The 12,247-nt window shown below is 30.9% G+C and overlaps 1 pseudogene; it reads left to right on the top strand.

Annotated features, from left to right (window-relative positions):
- Positions 1-1,537: 1,537 nt before the first annotated feature.
- LOC105140834 (uncharacterized) lies at positions 1,538-6,539 on the top strand (annotated as a pseudogene).
- The last annotated feature ends 5,708 nt before the right edge of the window (positions 6,540-12,247 follow it).

The raw sequence follows: 12,247 nt of genomic DNA, 5'->3' as shown, positions 1-12,247 counted from the left end.
TAAAGTTACTAAGTTTAATAATTATAGTAGATCTATGTTAATAATTTTAGGGAAAATATCTAATAAAATCGAATATAGATTGCAAATAATTATATTATCTAGATTTATTAACCTATAGAGATCTTAAGGTTGTCATTGAATTAAATTATTAGTATAGACACTGTGATAGTTTAATGGTTACGGTTATTTATATTGCGGATCAGTTAATTGATTAATGTTAACGAAAGATAAATATTGAAAATATAAATTGACGTATCGTTTCAATAATCAGTTTTGATTTTCGTAGGTAGATATTTACTTGAAATCAAGGTTTTTCTTTTAATATGTTTTAGTTTATTTAATTTAGTTTGATTATTTTATTTAGTTTACCATAGCATGCATCAAAATCTTTTAATTTTGAATCATTTAACATAACTACCTGAATGAAAGTTTTTTTTCTTTTTTTTGCATTTTCTTTATCCTTCTAGTTTTATATTTTTATGTTTTGATCTTACGTTCATGCTAAACAAAAATAAATCTTGATATTAATGGATTCGTTTTAGATAAAGAAGTTGAATTAAAGTGGCTTTGACCTTTAACTATTTCATAAAAAGTATATTAATGCCTATGAAGTTTTTTTATTTGGTTTTATGTTCAATTTTTAAAGTGGTTAAATGTGTTTTAAGATTGAAAATAAAGTTATTAAAGTTATTATAACTTTTAAGGGTATTTTCATATAAAAACAAGTTAAAAACTAAGTTTAAAGGGTTTAAAAACTCAATACTTGTATTTTTCTATCACCAACAATGGTAAAAAAATGTATTAATGGATGATATGCTATTTCTCCAACTAAACAACATATTATGCATCTATTTTAAAAAATAGAGTTAGACATCCAAGCCTAGTTTTCCATGTTCACATACATGATTTTACTCTTGAACCAAACCTATGTATCTATCATTTAAGCCTAGGCATGTCTAGCATTTTTTTTCAATGGCTTTTTACATTTTGTTTTTTTATATAATTATAATAAAATGTGATTTAAATAAGATTATTAAAATGATATATAAAAAATAATTTGCATATGACATTATTTTAAATTAGACTAGAGTTTTTTTAGTAATATTAATAATTATTTTATAAATAATTGTATATAAAACTCAAATTATTGATTTTTTTTCATTAAATCAAATAAAAATAACAACAAAAACATTATTTTTTATTTCTTGGTTGAAAATTACTTTATATATCATAATGAGTTTCTGTATTAAGAACCAAGCTTCTAATAAAAAATCATTGTTTTATATTACAAATTAGATGAGAATTATTATAGGATAAAAGCATTATATTTTCTCCACAAGATGGAGAAAAAATGGTTAAGTTGTTTAGAATTTTAAATAAAATGCATGTTTTAAATAAATAAAAAAATCGTGGTAGAGAATGTTTTAAATCAAGCTGACAGACCCTTGGGTTTTTTAAAATTATAAATTAAAAAACAATAGTACAGGGACTAAATGTATATAAAACAAATAATAGAGGCACGAGATTACATGAAAAGAAAAAAAAAAAAAAACCCCCCGAAGGCGAAACAAAGCAAGGGTTTGTAGAGGCAGGCAGCCTTCAGCTCCTTCTTCACTCTTTGAATTTCAATGGGTAGTAGCAGTGCTGTAGAGAAAACGGAGGAAGAGCTCCAACGAGAGATCGATGAGCTCCATCGCCAACAACGCCAGGTCATCTCCTTCACCTTTTCCTGTATTAAAACCACTTGTACCTTTACGTACAGCTAATTACATGCCCAAAATCTTGTAGATTTCGGAGCGCCTTCGTGATCCTCGGGGACTTCGAAGGGGAGGCTTTTCCTCCGCCGCCGCCGCCGCCGCCGCCGCCGCCCCTCGAAACTTCGCCTCTAACGGTGCTCGTCATCGCGGCTTTGTTCGACCGGTATTCTTGTTCTTTCTGTTCAACGAGTTTGTTATTTGTCGGTTTTATTTATTTATTTATTTTCTTGAGTGGTTGGGTTTTAGGCTGATAGGAACGAGGCGGAAGATCAACCTCCTGCAAAAAGGCGACTTTTATCTGCTGTTGTTAAGGTAGACCTGAAACCATATACATTGCCTATGTATATATTTGGTCATGTTCTTGGATTCTATCATGTCGAAACTTTCTTAGAATTGAAACTTTCATGCAATCCGGGATTGAAGGTGGAGGAGGATGGAGAGATCATTGAGGATCCTGCCAGAGCAGAGGATGTGAAGAAGCAGCAATTGACTGAGGAAGGAAATGATGACCCTGCTAAAGGGACTCTTGCTGATGGAAAGCCTGCCATGTTAAGGCAAAGTGGTTGGTCTAGGAGAGATGTCAATCAAAGAGCAGTGAAGAGGGTAAATGTGGAGTCTTGTCTTGTTGTGGAGGGTGTTTTCTGTGGGCTCAACTCGTAATTCTTTCGTTTTGTTATGATTTTTTTCTTTGTAGGTGGTTGAAACTCCAGTGATTGAGCCTGTTCCAAGGGTCTTACCCAAGAATCAGGATCCAAGCTTGGTTAGCAGAAACAAAAGAATGCTGGGGCAACTTTTAGGTACTCTGGAGGTATGTGTAGGCTAGCTCCTTGCCTTCTGTTATTTCCATGGATTTTGACTGAAATGACTAGAGTGGAACTTAATTGCGTTGGTTTTTTTCCCCATGACTTGAATTTTGCTACATATTTTTTTTTATCAATAAAAACTATAATCTTCTGAAAGATCTCACATCTAGCTAATGGTCAAAGTGACTAATTTTTTACTATTTGAGTAATTAATAAGGGTATTGAATAAAAAATAAACTTTTGATAGCAGATAAACACTATGGTATGTGCAAAGGAAAAAAAGAAAAATAACATTCTTTGTGGGACTGGGAGCATCTCTTGAGATGATGTGTTTCTTCAATATAAAAGGCAAGACATCATTGGATAGATGCTAGCCCACAAGAGATTACACTAGAGATTTAGGGTTTTTTGTGTTTTATACAGTACTTGTGATTGCGCTAATTTTATTGCTTGTGGGATTGCCATAGGTTAGTGAACAGCATATATTTGCCAGAATAAGCAAGCGCTCCTAAAGTTTTTCTAAACAAACTCTATCCCTAAAAGGTTAAAGGTTGAGTTTGAGTTAGTGGTGGAAATGGTTGATCTTGATGCTTGATCTCTTGAAAAGTTCAGTCTGCTAGTTTCTCAAGTCTTTGGCCTTTAATAATATTCACATGAGTTGAATGTTAGACCAAAGGAAGAAGAGAAGGAAGCTAGGGTTTTGAAAAAACCTGAAGCTGAATAAGGTAGAGGGAGTGCTGGGTTATGCACACAGTTAACTAAAATGTTGTGCGATGTTTTGTGTTGTGGTATGAGCATGGGGATGAGATGTGCACTTGCATTAATTTATGGTATGCGGGCATTAGACTTGCTTTGTATGTTGGTTTGGATTGTGATAAGCTTTGGAGCACCTATTTAGCTCATTTTAAGTGTTGAATTTCATACTAAACGAGTCTTTCAGATGTATTTGTGATTTTATTTTTTGAGACTTTGAGTGTGACACACAAGGCAGTGTGTCAAATGTTTAGTTGTTGGAAGTGCAAAAGTAAGTAATGTGTGGAAGCTGCCATCAGTATTTATTTCTCCTTGCCCTTAAAAAAAGAAAAAAGGAAATCCAGATTGCCAATTTGGTTGACACCAAACACAAATTTACCATTAGTCGATCCAGATCATGGTTTTCCTGGGGGAGCTTGATCCCAATAACAATGGTATCTAGGAATCTTATGACAGAACCAACTAAAACTCCCATAGCTAGCAACCTTTTGAAGAGTTATTAGGAGATATACATCTGAAATTCTTAGCTTAAAAATGTGGTCTCATTGAGGAATCCTTGAAATTTAATCCTGTAATATTATAATAAATATAAGTAGGAACTTGCTTGCAATGAATAGCAAAACAAGATAAAAATTAGAGTAATTTTATGGTGCTTAGGGAGTAACTAGTGGTATCATATTAGTTACTCCCTGTAATCCACTTTTAAAAAAATAGATAGATAGATAGATACAAGGAGAAGAGATAAATCTTATGGAGATATTCTTATCACTTTTAATGGGTTATGAATTTTATTCTCTGCTCCTTGTATCCATCTCTTTCTTTAAAGTGGGCCTTTGAGAGTAACTAACAGGATACCACTAGTTACACCCTCTGCACCATAATGTTTTTCTAAAAATGACACTCTTTTATTTACCCATGTAATCAAGATTTATAATACTCCTTTTAATTTTTGCCAAAATATTTTTTAGAATGTTTGGATTAGCATATCTGTTATTAGTTTCTTCTTTCTTTATGTGTGGTCCATTATTACTTAATTTCTTCTCTATTTTTGGTATTGTTTGAAATGGCTTCAGAAATTCAGGAAAGAAGATATGAAAATTTCAGGCACTGAAGCATTTATACAAAGGTCAAATGCCTTGCAAAGAGTGAGTATATCTGCTCTTATCAATCCAGCATTTCTGTTCCTTTTTGAATCATTTTAGGTAAACTAAACCTTAATCACAAACTTGTTTGCCTGGCTAGATGAATACTTTCCTCTGTTATCAAATTTCATACTCTCTTAAAAATTTGAAAGTCATTTTTGACATATTACAAGTCTTTCATTGAGGGAAGCTCAAACAAAGAAAAGCAGATCTCATAGTTAGAGATTGTATCATGGGATACAGCTCTTTGGCACCTCATAGAATGACTAATAGGTCCATGGTTTTGTTGCTGTGAGATTCTGGAAGTTTCCAAAGTAGGCATGCATTACATTTGATTTTTCCCCTTTTTTCTAGAGTGGTAAGGCTTCTTTTCTTCTTCTTTTTGACGTGTTCAATGCTATATTTTTCAAAGTTGTTTTTGGCCCTGCTAGAGACAAGTTTTAACATGTTGAGATTTAACTGGTTTTGTGTGATAATTGAATGTCTAAAAACTCTTCTCAGGCTGAACAAAAGGCACGTGAAGAAAGTGAAAGGCTGAGGCAACAAGAGCGTGAACAAATTGCTGAACAGAGGAAGAAAGATCTGGTTTGTTCTTATATTGGTAGATTGTAACTTGTATGGGCAAAGCCTTTAATTGTTCCTTTTCTCTGCGTGCAGAAACAAATGATATTTTCTCTCTTTTATTGTACTTTTACTTTGCCAGACTCTCAGAGCACGCATTGCTGCAAAGGCTGAAGAAAAGAAGTTGGAATTGCTGTTTCTTCGCTGGAGTGAGCACCACAAAAAACTTAGCAATTTTATAAGGTACACCATCCATTTGACATAAGCTCTTGTTCTCTGTTGCTAACTTCTCCCAGTTAAGCTTTCTTTTTTTAATGTTATCCTGTGTATTCTTCTTCTTCTGCAGGTTATTTTTAACTTTGGTCCAAAAGTGTCCATATTCACAATTTTATTGAGACGAAGATAAGTTTCTGTTCAAGTGCATAGTAGTAGTATTGAAGGAACTGGGCCAGCGAATCTTTACTGCATCTTTGCAGGATCTTAGGGGAATTATGCTGTAGTTTTCCGATAACTTTCAACTCACTTTGATTGCTTGTGGGATCTATTTTTCAGGACCAAGGCAGAACCTCCGATTTATTATTTGTGTAAAAAGCCGTTGGAAAAAGATGCCACCATACTTGACCAGCAAAGAGAACAGGTGAGTTGACTGTGACTTTCCCAGTCCCTCAGCCTATTGAATTATGGAGAAAGATTTGGATGATAATGTTACAATTCCAACAACAATCTTCTCCAAATTATACATTTATGTGATCTGTACATCTTAAACCGGGGGTTGAGATTTGGATTTGAAATTATGGACTATTCCCTCAAGATTTGTTTGATCTGAATTCTTTCTGTTCATCTCTTCTCACAAATTTGTACATCAGGCATTTTTAGAATGGAAAGCTGCTAGGAGAGAGGAATTATCTGAATACCAGAAGCAGATTGGGGATCAGCATCTTGGTTATGTGGAAAAGGAGTTGGAGAGGTGGCAAAATGCAAGAAAAGCGAGGAGAGCAAGCACTGATGCAAACTTGCAAGAAACAATGGACAAAGAACTGGATACCCACAGGCTTGAGCATGGTCCCAAGACAAGAAAGATACCTGGTGGAAGCAACAATGAAGACGAGGATGATGTGGAGGATATCAATGTTGGGGAGGATGACTTGATGGATGATGTTCTGGTGGTTGATGATAACAGCAGGAGGGTTGATGAGGTAGCCCAGCCAGAACCCAATGATACCAGCCCCCCCTCCTAATCAGTAATGATTTAAGGCATCATGTTGCGTTCCTTATATCAGGTTATTCTGTTGCTTAGTCTTTTTTGCTCTGTATTTACTTGCTTTTGACTGGCTGTCACATTATTTATTTCTCTCGTTAATGTTAGATCGTCATGGGTTTTTTGTATTAGGATAGACTGGTTCTCTTGTTTCCCTTTTGATATTATACTACCCGTCTCTCGAGAAATGGTCATTTTATTTTATTTGGTGTATTTTCTACAATCATCAATGTGAAGCTGTAGATGAATAATTGCATGCAGTAAACCTGGATTTGAATTGACTAGTTTTGTTTTCCTTCCCAAGAGCAAGGGGCTTCCCTTGAAGCTTTAAAGTTATCTTTCCTTTTTTCCCTCCTTACACTTTCTCCTCTTCCAAAACCTTCGTTAGAATTTTCCATTATCATCTGACATCAAAGTTGTCTGAACTGGTAAGGGTCACTTTTGGTATAATTTTCCATGATCATCTGATATCAAAGTTTTCTGAACTGATATGGGTCTATTTTGGTATAGTGTTTGGATTACTAGATTGTCAGGTCAAAACAATACCATCTTGCTATTTGAAAAATTTGTTTTTATCGACTCAATACGGGTCAATCAATCAAGTTATGAGTTAACTTCGAGTCAATTGGGTTTGGCTAGACTAATGTCAAAACTAAGTATAATTTAAAACCTAACTAGAGATAGATTTCAGGGTTGTATATTTATGCCTAGAATTTAATTACTTTGTCTGATATTTATTGACCTGGGCTGGGAACTAAATTGATTCTAAAAAAAAAAAGAATAAAAAGAGAACCTTAAACACAGAAATAATCATTTATAACAAGGGAGGAGCGAGTTACATGTATACGGTTTGTGGCATTTCTGTTATTCTGTCAACAGTTTGAGTTGAAAATGGACATTTTGACCACGTGGATCCATGTGAACTCCCTTCTTTCGGCGTCACCCAAAACTTTTCTTGCACCTTTATGCCGCAACAGCCTCGCTTCATTCCACATGAGGGGAAACAAAGTCAAATCTTCTTTTCAGAAGTATTCAGTATTTGGTCTCTTGTCAATGTGCAAGCAGGAAGGAACTAAAATACCATGACCTCGTTTAGATTATACTTGATCCGCCCAAATTTCTTTGATGAAAAAAAATAAATACTTGGCATTGTAAGTGTGTTTTAAAGAACCGTCAATCTAAGTCCATCAAGTTATAGATGTGATTAAGTTACAGAAGCTGATATTATTTAATTAGAAGATGAAAAAAACAGAAAGAACCTAAATGGATTGAATTAAAAAAGAAGTTATCATGATAGCTTGAACAAAAAGAACGCTTACCCAGGTTAGTCAAGATGATGGAAAAAAGAGAGGAATAAATTACTTTAGCTAATCCACAAGTTATCATATGAAATCTTTAATCTAAGTTATGAAATTAAAATATCTTAATAGAAAAAAAAACAAAACTTTAATTATCAACGCATCAAATATAAAATAAAATTGAAAAAACAAATCAATTAATACAAGAGAAAAAAAAACCATCAAACCTAGATAAGTCTATCAAACCCACCACTCCAAATCATGCAAATAAGATAATTTAATAGAAGATAAAAAAAAAAACCGAGTTAAATTAAGTTAACTCACTAAACTCATTATTTAAATCATAAGATTGGGATAATTCTATAGAAAAAAATAAAAAAAATATAAAGGCTGATTTAAAACAAAAACACACAATGAAACAGGATGTCTAAAAAAATATAAGTGTAAATAAAAATAAACTTATTAAAAAATATCAACCCTAGGTTAGCTTTTATAACTCTTGACTCACCATTTTTTTTTTGTGAGTTAATTCGTTTTTTTTTGCTCCTGCTAAGCTTATGAATTAAATAATAATTTTTTTAATTAAAGAAAATGTTCAAGATACAAGAAATTATTTGGTATTGTTATTAAATTGGATTTAATAAATCAATCTTAAATTCTCTTGACTTAACTCATTATCTAGCCCTAATTTTAAATTAACCCTATGAGAGTTGTTCCGACATAATTCAATAGATTTGATAAATTTAAAAATAACCCAAATAATTAGTAGAAATATAATTTGATTTTAAAAATCTTTTCAAGATGAAACATTTTATTTTTTAATATTGATATGACAACATATTAAATTGACTTAGACTTTACGGCTTAACCCATTAAATCCATAATCCAGGTCACGGACTTCATTGAGTTTTACAACTTTGTGTTTTTAAACTATTTTTTGCTTTAAAATATAATAACAAAAATAGATACTTATAGAATTGAGCATCAACCAAATATTGGGATATTTGTTTGAAACTGCAGTAATTGCATAAAAAGCAAAGCAAAAATAAATTCAAAATTAATCAAACATTGAAAGTTGAAATTGATTAAAAAAAATAGAGCCAAGAAGGATTTAATAAAATTTAATAAAAAAAAATAGAAGAATAAGACTATATAACATTATTATTAAACCAAATCCAACAAGTCAATCTTAAAACCTTCCGACCCAACTTCTTATTTAATCCAAGTTTAAAATTAACTCGTATGAGAGTTGAATTTACATGACGTTGTTGACTTGACAAGTTTATAGGCAACTTGATCAACTGGTAAAAGTATAAAATTAGAAGAAAAAATTTGGAAGATAGAATTTTAAAAAAATAAAAAAATCAAAGAATTAAAAGAAAATTTAAGCTGCCTCATTTTTATGTAAAACAATGAAGCAAAGTATAATAATTCTCAAACATCATCTTATGGTGTGGAGTTAATTAGGCTTTCAAAAATTCAATTTCAATACAATTACTATAAGAAGGAAAAAAAACCCTACTTCAAAAGGTTCTTTTACCAAACTAATATAGTTTGTTAAAAGTCTTGAACATATAGCATTCATAAGAAAAATTTTACGGAAATAATATGCTTTTATATAACCATGAATGAGATTATCGATTGTGATAAACAATCATAAATGAGAATATTATTTGGATTTAAAACAATTAATGAAAAGCACGATTATGTTATCAACTAAAATCTTAAACTATCCTAACTCAAAATTTATCCCTAAATCACATACTATACTACCATAACTCCAAATTAACCCCAAATCAGGCCCTAAAATACCATAACTCTAAGTTAACTATAAATAAAACCCACCCATTATCATAAACTTAAATTAACCCTGAACAAAACCTCTAATCTCAATTTCCAAACCCTAAAATCCAATTCTAACCATAAACATTAACCCTAACCTTAAGTCTGAAATTATAAAATTCAAAACCAAAACTAGAAACTTGTCATTTGAAGGCTTTAAACCTTAAATTCTAAAATCACAAACCCCGAACCTATAATCCCTAACCTTAAACTTCAAATTCTAAAATCCTAAATTCTAATATCTAAACCCCATGCCATTCTAATATCCAAACCCCAAGCCTATAAATTTTAAACTTAAACCTCAAATGAGTGTAATTCAAAATCCTAAACATCAAATTCTAAAATCCTGAATTTTAACATCTAAACCCTAAACCTATAAATCCTGAACTTTAACCCCAAAAAAGTGTAATTCAAAACCTCAAACCCATATTACAATATGATGATCAATAAAGTCAAGGATGTAAGAGGAAATTCAATAAGAAATTCAGTAATTGATGTTGTTTTTGTTCATTAATTATAATAGAAATTTGGTGTAATATTTAATATATTTTTATTTTTTTATTCATTAATTATAATAGTAATTCATGTAATATTTTTTTATTTTTTAATTATAAAGATAATTGATGTTGGCAATAACAAAATATAAAAATGTATCTTTTTAACCTATAAATGCCTTATTTGAAATTATAACAACTTATTCACCATGTTCACATGTTCGTCTATAAATTAACAATTTAAACTCTACTAATCCAATTTAAATAAGAAAATTCATAATGTGTAAGATAGTATTAAAAACAACCTAATAATTAGCCAAAATAGTATTATGAATATAATAAAAAAAAGAACTTATAACTAAATTTTACACAACAAAATTCTTCTCTCAACAAATATTTGAGTTTATTTATGTCTGCAATGACGAGTGGAAGGGCCAGCCTCCACATATCTATAAGGTTTTAACCTCCAAGGCAATATCATCCATATATAATATCTTTTTTAATAGCTCAGGTATAGTGCAACATATCTCAAATAAAAAATGATGCATGATAATAATTAAGTCCATCATCATTTTTGAGATCATGAAGATCAATCATGACATGTTGACCATCATGTAACAACTGACCTATCTAATATTAAGAAAAAATAATTATAAATCCATAAATAAAATGTTTTGGTTATTATATAGCATTTTGAATATGACATGTATATGGTCATACTTTATCTCCTTGTGTGAAGGAACTTATGTTGGATTTAGTGTAATGGTTCAACATGTTATACCCATGAACTAGTCCATGTATTCCTTATTAGAAATTAAATGATGAACCTCTCTAAAGATCTCATCTCATATCAATATGTACTAAAGATGGTGGATCGTCTAATTATAATCCGCATGCATACTTGAATGATCGATGACGTGCATCTTATTGGTTGTAAATGTGTCATATAAGATGTGTTGCTGAAAGCTAAATTATCACATCACACGATTTGAAAAATACATTTTAATAAGTTTTAAAAACATAAAAGGGACTTCGTTGTTCATAAATACATGGTTGTTATGCATATAACAAGAATAACTAACAGATTGTCTTCTAAATAAGTATTTCACACAACCTATTTCAACATCAATAATATAATTATTCTTAATATTTTTCAACATCAATAATGCAATTATTTTCTAATATCAACTTATTTTAACATAAAAAATGAAATTTATTCCAACATTATCAAACAACAACAATGCAATTATTTCCCAAAGTTTTCCAACATCAACCTATTTCACATAAACAAAGTAATTTATCATAAAAATTTTAAACATCAACCTATTTTAACATCGACAATACAATTTATCCCAACAACTTTCACAACAACCAACTTTAACATCAACAATGTCATTTATCTTATTAGAGTGTTGTCTATATAACTACTATGATAAAATGATAGAATATAGGTTGTATTATTTTCAAAGTACATACTCTCACACCATCTAATAATAAGGAACCGATGAACTTATTAATGTTACCATGAAAATTATTTTTAATTTAAGTATTACATGTTAAACAACATATTAAGTATATCATAATGGAAGTTTTAGCTCCGCCTCTAAAACTTGAATAGACATATCAGATTTTATCTTAATTTGGTGACACTCCAAGTGGAAATGATTTCATGACCATAGTTGTATCACACAAAAAAATAGGGATTAATAACTAACTCAAACATTTCTAGAAAATACAAATACAAAAAACTTTGTAGATTGTTTAACTTGTAAAAGAAACAAACATCCTCCAACTTATTTTGTTTTTTCTAAGCTTGCTTGACATAGGTAGATATACAAATATGAAATGATGCCTAAACCCTGACTATATAGTTGAATAGAGTCAAATTTCTCCATCGGTGGCAAGTAGAACAAGGGCACATATGTCCCACTAAGATCCATGAAGAGTATGTTGCCATATAAAATATGTAGGCTTTAACATACTTGCATAATATAATAAAGGCTTAAAATCCACATAAGATCAATTAATATGTAAATTGCACTATTAGTCCATATTAATATACCATAGTAGGATCTCATCATCAAAATAAAAAAATAATTCAGAGAAATTATTCTAAAGTCATCTCATATATAAAGTGTTTCCCTTAAATATTTCAAGAGGCATTGCTCATCCAAACACAAGCTCATATAGAGTGATCTTATTTTGCATACCCATGATAGTAAATGTTTGCCTATTTATAGGTAAGGCAAACAAAACAATAATAACCTATAATATAAGCATCATCTCACCTACTTAGAAATGTAAGGTATGAGTCTATCATCTCTAACTTTCAATAAATA

Source organism: Populus euphratica, unplaced genomic scaffold, assembly GCF_000495115.2.
Source record: "Populus euphratica unplaced genomic scaffold, PopEup_1.0 scaffold168.1, whole genome shotgun sequence".
NCBI lineage: Eukaryota > Viridiplantae > Streptophyta > Magnoliopsida > Malpighiales > Salicaceae > Populus > Populus euphratica.
This window is presented reverse-complemented; position numbering and strand designations above follow the sequence as displayed.